We start from the raw sequence: 8,284 nt of genomic DNA, 5'->3' as shown, positions 1-8,284 counted from the left end.
AACAATATTGAGAACAAAACTTTTGCTAAACATTCTATCTCAAGGAGTCTAAATAACATAGAGAGTAACTACAATTATATAATCTTCAACTCCGTCAAAGATCTGAGAAGGGAATAAATATTACTTAACAATCGAGAGATATCCAAAATGTGCAACAATTGACAGAGACAACTGACTACCTGGGCAATCACCCAAAGTCTTGTTTGCAATGTTGAGTCAACCAACTTTGGCTAAGGCCTAACATAACTGGCATACCATTATTAAAGGCAAGGAACTTTCTTAGGACTATCCTACCCTGTCTTGGCAAGATAAGACAATCCTGTTTCATCCACTTAGGGATATTCTGTATCTTTGTCAGAAGTTGAGGTATGGGCTTTTCTTAACCCAAAGGCCAGTTTTGCCAAGAAGACAAGCTCCCAGTGGAGTGTCTTTTGTGCTCAACGTTCTCTCGGGAGTAGAGTGGTGTTGCCAGGAGTAATTGTGTCTCTTTGGCACAGAAATTTTAGGTTAGATTAAAGGCCATTTTCTACAGCTCTCCGAAAAGGCTGAAGATCATACTATCTATACTAAATATAATCTCTATGTAACTAAAAGACCTGATTAACTTAAAAATAAATATGACAAACATATAATTCTCAATACCTATCTAACTTTGAAGACTAAAAGAATAAACAACTGTGCAATATATGAAGACAATGATCTTCAACTGTAAACAATGTCATAGTATCAGAGGTAGAAATGTACAATGTAATATGGTAGATGTATAATACAATATAGACAAAGTTATAAGCATACTCATACAAAAATAGAGGTAGGAACACTCACATTCAGTATTCAACATATCAATATACAAGAAACAGTACCAGTACAATTTTCTATAAACAGTAATTCACAAATACCAATCATCCCAAAAAACCAGTTACCCCCTTCTTTTTCCTCTTCTTATTCTTTTTTTTTTTTTTAAAAAAATATCACCCCATCCCCTCAACCCTAAACCAACCACTAAAAGATGTCCCCAACCCTGAGGGCAAACTCTGTTGGGAGAGGGGATGTCGTCCTCTAAGATTGCTTCTAGCTGACATGGGGGCGACGTTCTTCTTAGGGGGTCCTGTGAAAGCAAATGATGGTAAAATTCCCAAATTAACCTTTGACCTAAGAAAACTGTAACTAGTCTCGGAGCGTTTTGAGAAGGTCCGACCAGAGTGTTGTCAAAAATGTGCACCATTCGAAATTGTCTCTTGTAGTTGGTACCAAAAAACAGGTCTAATATTAGCGCTTTAAAAAAAAATTCATGACGTCATAAAAACCAGATGGAGTTGATGTTGTGGGGCCCCATCTTCATCCTGGAAACTTCAAAGATTACTGTAGAAAAATTTGTTGCTTGTTATGGGAAATTTAAACATTAACAACAAGGACATATACTGACATATAAAGAAAGACACAGATATGAGGAAAAGCAAAGAAAGTTTAAGATATATATATATATATATATATATATATATATATATATATATAAATTAATACTTACAGAACCAGTCCCTCCATCAGTAATTAAATATTAGGGGTCCCTTAAATTCTTTGAAGATGGGTATTTTCCTGTGGAGATAAGAAGAGAACCCTGTCCCCAACCTATCTGTATTACTTACCATCAGTATGATTGCCATCCATGCGATTGAATTGTTATTTATCTTTCCCAACTGGCTTCTCTTCATCAAAACGAACCTTTATCAATTTTGATGGAATCCACAATTTTTCCTCACCTGTGGAGACAAGAGCAAATCCCCTTCCCCAACGCAGCACATCTCCTGGCTTCCATTGTGAGGTCAGCACATCCTTGAAATAAACTGGTTGATTTAGTTCAGTAGACTTTTCCATTATCCAATGTCTTTCTGCAGCCGATGTTCCCTTCTCATTAGCGTTGAGGAAATTTAAGGTTAACAAAGCATTATGTAACCTATTTCTGGGGGTGTTTTCCACCCCTTTCTGTTTGTTCAACATATCCTTTATAGTTCGATTTGATCTTTCTATGACTGCTTGACCTGTAGGATTGTATGGTATACCTGTAACATGCTTGATATTGTAATAATCAAAAAACCGTTTCATTTTCCTAGAGACATAAGCAGGACCATTATCTGTCTTTATTTGTGTAGGTATACCCATGATAGCCATGACTTCTAATAAATGAGTGATAACTGAATCAGCTTTTTCTGAACTTAAAGCCGTTGCCCACTGAAAGCCTGAATACGTGTCAATGGTGTGATGAACATATTTTAATTTGCCAAATTCTGCAAAGTGGAACACATCCATCTGCCAGATTTCATTCCTTTGGGTGCCCTTTGGATTAGCCCCTGTAGGCAGTGGCGTTTGGTTATAGAAAGAGCAAGTAGGGCATTTCTTTACAATCTCCCTAGCTTGCTGCCATGTAATAGAAAACTCTTTTTTTCAAACCTTTGCTATTAACATGATGTTTTTTATGAAATCCAGAGGCTTGTAGCACACTACCAATCAATAATTGATCAATTTCTGCATTACCTTGTGCTAGAGGACCTGGCAGACCCGTATGGGATGGGATGTGTGTTATGTACATAGGGCAAAGCCTGTTCCTAATCAAATCTTGCACCTGGATAAACAAAGAGGTTAGTTCTATATCATCAGGTATAAATTCAGCAGTTTCAATATGTAAAATAACTCTTTCTGCATATTGTGAATCAGTAACTATATTAATAGGTTCTTTAAAATCCCTTAGCACCATAAGAATGGCATATAATTCTGCCTTCTGGACAGAATCATAAGGACTTTGTTCCACCTTATCCAAGTCTTCTGATTTGTAACCTGCCTTCCCTGATTTATTGGCATCAGTATAGAACGTACGGGCTCCAGTTATTGGAGTATCACGGACGATACGAGGAAGGATCCAAGAAGTTCTCTTTATGAAGTTAAGCCTCTTGTTTTTGGATAGTTGTTATTAATGTCTCCCAAGAAATTAGCACAAGCTCTTTGCCATGGTTCATTATCTTCCCATAATTTCTTTAGTTCATCAGCAGTGAAAGGCACTATAATTTCTGCTGGGTCTATGCCTGCTAGTTGACGAAGTCTCAACTTGCCTTTTATAATTAACTCAGAGACTTTTTCTACATAAGTTTTCAGTTTCTTACTTGGTTTATGTGGTAAAGAGATCCATTCCAAGATAATATCATCTCTCTGCATTAAAATTCCTGTAGGGGAAATTTTTGATGGTCGTATGACGAGAATACAGTCGAGCTCTGGATTTACCCTTTTCACATGTGCCTGTTGTAATTTTTCCTCAATCATCGTCAGTTCCTTTTCTGCTTCAGCTGTTAATTCTCTGGGACTGTTTAAATCTTTGTCACCATCCAAGGTTTTGTTCAAATGAATTATTAGATCAGGTGTTATCCCAATAGTTGGCCGTAGACTGGAAATGTCCCCTAATAGTCTTTGAAAGTCATTAAGAGTCCGTAGGTGATCTCTCCGAATTTGTGCCTTTTGTGTCTTAATTTTTTGTAAACCTATTTTATAACCTAAATAATTAACAGAATCTCCCTTCTGAATCTTTTCAGGAGCAATTTGCAATCCCCATTTTGGTAAAAGTATTTTTATTTCTTCAAACAGTCTGTTCAAGGTATCCATGTTTGAATCGGATAACAAAATGTCGTCCATGTAATGATATACTATCGATTTGGGAAATTTCTTGTGTATTATTTGCAATGGTTGATTCACAAAATATTGGCACAGGGAGGGGCTATTTAACATACCCTGGGGGAGGACGGCCCAGTGGTACCTCCTCGAAGGTTGAGAATTATTATAAGTAGGCACTGTGAAGGCAAATTTTTCTCTATCTTCTTTTTGTAAAGGTATAGTAAAAAAACAATCCTTTAAATCAATAACTATGAGAGGCCATCCTTTTGGCAATAAAGAGGGCAAAGGAATTCCAGATTGCAGAGGGCCCATAGGTTGAATAACCTTGTTGATAGCCCTGAGATCTGTCACCATTCTCCATTTACCTGATTTTTTCTTAACCACAAATACAGGAGAATTCCAAGGGCTGGTAGATTCTTCTATATGTCCAGCATCTAATTGCTCTTGTACCAACTGTTCTAAAGCCTGTAACTTTTCCTCAGCTAAAGGCCATTGCTTTGTCCATATTGGTTTCTCAGTCAACCATTTTAAAGGCAAGGCTGTTGGTATCTCTGAAGGGACATCAATTGCTTGTTCTTGTACAGCCCGAATGGCCGGTTTTCTCCGTTTGTAATATCTTTTAATATTATCCCCAGAAATATAGGCTCTAGAAGTAGCAGGAATGTTAATTTGGGTATTCCATTGTTGTAATAGGTCACGACCCCATAAATTCATTGCAATATTGGCTACATATGGCCTTAATTTTCCTATTTGTCCCTCTAGTCCTATACATTCAACCCATCTCGTGCTCTGCCTTACTCGAGATAGGGTTCCAATTCCCAGGAGCTGAACATTTACATTCTGAAGAGGCCAATATGGATGCCAAGATTCTGGGGTAATGATACTTACATCCGCACCTGTGTCCAGCAGGCCAGTAATAAAAATGCCATTTACACACACTCTCAGCTTTGGTCTTTGGTCATTTATAGAAGTTTGCCAAAACACACGGAACTCATCTTTCTGATCATTATTGCTTGTAACAGTAGGCATGGGGCTTTCTAATTGTCCTGACGAGTCACGTTCTCTGTAGTAACTGGAAATGACTGAACCATGTTTGCCATGGGGGCCTGTGAGGCCCCCCCTCTCACGTTTCCCGTCTGTATCAGGTTGCCTTGTCTATCTCTTGTAGACCTGCACTCATTCGTCCAGTGTCTGCCCTTTCCACATCTTCTACATAAACCCGAAGGCTGAGTCCTCCTATTTCTGTTATTTCTAGAAGATGCATTATTATTATTTCTGAAAATCCGTTGTCTACAATTCCTTTTCATATGACCCATTTTGCCACAATTAAAACATTTGGTATTCTGATGTCTCCTTTTACCATTGGAAATTGCTTCTTCTACCCATGCTTCAGTGCCATAGTCAAATGTATCAACATCTAGTGTATGCAAGACCCATTCTTCTAATGGCGCTGATCTGAGCTTTAAAGGTCCCAAAATCCTTTTGCATTCCACATTTGCATTTTCATAAGCCAAAGTCTCGATCATTATACGTCTTGCTTTGGGCCAGATATCCCTATTTGTACAGCTTTAGTTATTCTTTGTAAAAAGTCACTAAAGGGTTCTCTCTGACCCTGTTTAACTCTGACAAATGATTCCATCCTCTGTCCTGGGTCTTGCACCCTGTCCCAAGCCCTTAAGGCTGCTGTAGTACACACAGAGAGTATGTTTTCATCCAAATTAGCTTGTTCCTGAGGCTCAGAAAATAGCCCCTCTCCCAAAATTTGATCTATGGAAATCTCAATTCCCTTTGCTCTTTCTTGCTGTTCTAAAAGTCTAGCCTCTTGCCTGAATAAGCATTTCCATTTCAATTGCGTTCCACTCTCAAGGACAGCAGAGCTCAGTTGAAACCAGTCAGAGGGCGTGACCTTATTCGTCGTGGCCCAAGATCTTAGCATCTCTTTAACAAAAGAGGCATTCATTCCAAAAGTCATTACAGCCTGTTTAATTTCTTTGAGATCATTCATACGGACAGGTTCCCATGTATCTTCCTTGATGACCCTAGGGTTTCTGGAACCAACTACTTTCTCGGTGGTTACAACAGGAAAGGCAGGTAGAACTGTAGGTAGAGCTTTGTGGGAATGTCCCGGAGGGATTTACCCACAGATTTAGTTAAAATATGCCTTTCTACCTCTTGCTCTTCTTCCTCAGAATTTAGAAATTCCTCAATCTTTTCAATTCTATTCACCATTGCCTTCTTTAATGTCTGAATCTCCTGTCCAGAATTATGTTCTAAAGCCTACATTGAGGATTCTAAAGTATGAAGTTTGTCCATTAGAGATAACGTCTCATCTTTGGACATAATTTTTATAGCATATACCGTGCCTTCTTGTATAGATAATCTTTCTGTCAATCTGTCATAAGCTTTAGACAAAATCCGATTGTCACATTCAGCAGTTTTGATTCTCTCAGTTAATGTTTCTGTTCCTACTGAAAGGGACTGAAGCTTACGATCCAAATCAGCTGTTCCTTCTTCCATAGTAATAAATTTCTCCTTAATATCAGCCGTTAATATTTCAGTTCCTACTGAAAGGGACTGAAGCTTACGATCCAAATCAGCTGTTCCCTCTTCCATAGTAATGAATTTCTCCTTAACATCAGCCTGTACCTCTTCTAAATTTTTTTTCAGTTTGTCGAGTTGTGTTAAACAAAGATATGTTCTCTGCCTGGAGAACTTCAAACTGATTTTTGAGAAGATTGTTGTCATTCTCAATTGTTTTTAAGCGTTCAACCTCGTCTCGTAAAGACTTTATCATATTTCTATTATCAAACCATACAGTACCAAGGAAAACTACGAATCCCAGAAAGATCCATATCTGTGGGCTGACAGACACTTCTTGTAAAATCTCCCACATGGTACAACTGAAAAGGCTGTTAAAGTCTTGAATGGTAATGTTTTCAGACATTTTTCTTATTTATAAAAGAAAATTATGTACCTGTAATGAAGTTTTCCTGCCAGTGGTGGCTAAAGAAATGCACCTGAATCCACGTGGTCTAAGCCAGAGCCGGTCTGAAACAATTAACTCAAAACAAAAATTATTGTACTGCCTGTTAAGGGAAGGGGTTGGCGGCTTTTTCTTCAAAACCGCAGGTGCTTCCCTTAAATCAGGCAGTGAGGGTTTGGAAGAAGCAGGGAGCTATTAACTGCTCTGTGGGGGGTCGATGCTCTGCGACTGTAGTGGCCTGGAGTGGGGGAAGGGAAAGCGAGCAGGGAGCGTGCTGTAAATCGCCTTCCTGAGCTCAGGCAACTAGCTGGGAAAGGTGGAGCTTGCGCCCCCCCTGTGCCGGGTCGGGGGCAAAATAGCCTGACGTTGGGACGCCAAATGTGGTGGCGCAAATGAATGTAGACAGATTATATAGATATATACAGCTTTAATAAGGAAATAGACTTACAGGACCACAGGTTCCCGCGGAGTACTGGAAAAGCGAGCGAAAGAAAAGGGCTGCTGGGCTCACGCCCGGCAGCTTTATCCGTAAAAATTAGCCCGAGGCGAACACGCCCCCAATGGGTGGGGCTATGTCCCTACAACCAGTGGTTGTTAACTCCGGTCATTTTTTTAGTTGTAAATTTTGTGTGTTTCCCTTCTTTGTGTTGCGCTGGTGAAGTGTCTCTAGTTGTCTGAGATATTGTGATCATTGTTGGACGCCTTGGTTAGTGATTTTCCTTCTATTGCTTTCTGTAAGGCTGGATTTGTGGCTACGTATTGTTTAAATTTGTTTTTATCCAGGAAAATTTTGTTTTCTCCATTTATAGTGAACGAAAGCTTGGCTGGGTATAGTAGTCTGGGCTTGCATCCATGGTCTCTTAGTTTCTGCAGTACATCTATCCAGGACCTTCTGGCTTTCATGGTTTCCATAGAGAAGTCAGGTGTAAGTCTGATAGGTTTACCTTTATAAGTAACTTGGCCTTTTTCCTTTGCTGCTCTTAGTATTCTTTCTTTATTCTGTATGCTTTGTGTTTTGATTATTATATGGCGAGAGGATGTTTTTTTTTGATCCAGCCTATTCGGTGTTCTGTATGCTTCTTGAACCTTCATAGGTATATCTTTCTTTAGGTTGGGAAAGTTTTCTTCTATAATTTTATTAAATATATTTTCTGGACCTTTGAGCTGCGCTTCTTCTCCTTCTTCTATTCCTATTATTCTTAGGTTTGGTCTTTTTTTTTTTTTTAAATACAGAAGAAAAGCAGAAATTTTGTATTTATTTATAAGTCATACATATTTTTTTTCTTTTTTTTATTCTTTTTTAATTAAAATTTCCAACTGCTCCCCGTTTCCCATTTCCCTCCCCTCCTCCCACACATTGCCCCCTCCCCCCACTCCCCTCCCCCATCCCCACTCCTCTTCTCCTCCGCCCAGTCCATTCCCCCTCCCTCTCGATACTGAAGAGCAGTCCAAATTCCCTGCCCTACAGGAAGACCAAGGTCCTCCCACTTCCATCCAGGCCCAGGAAGGTGAGCATCCAAACAGGCTAAGCTCCCACAAAGCCAGTTCATGTTTTAGGATCGAAACCTAGTGCCATTGTCCTTGGCTTCTCATCAGCCTTCATTGTCCGCCTTGTTCAGAGAGTCCAGTTTCAACCCATGCTTA

Source organism: Chionomys nivalis, chromosome 14 (assembly GCF_950005125.1).
Source record: "Chionomys nivalis chromosome 14, mChiNiv1.1, whole genome shotgun sequence".
Classification (NCBI taxonomy): Eukaryota; Metazoa; Chordata; class Mammalia; order Rodentia; family Cricetidae; genus Chionomys; species Chionomys nivalis.
This window is presented reverse-complemented; position numbering follows the sequence as displayed.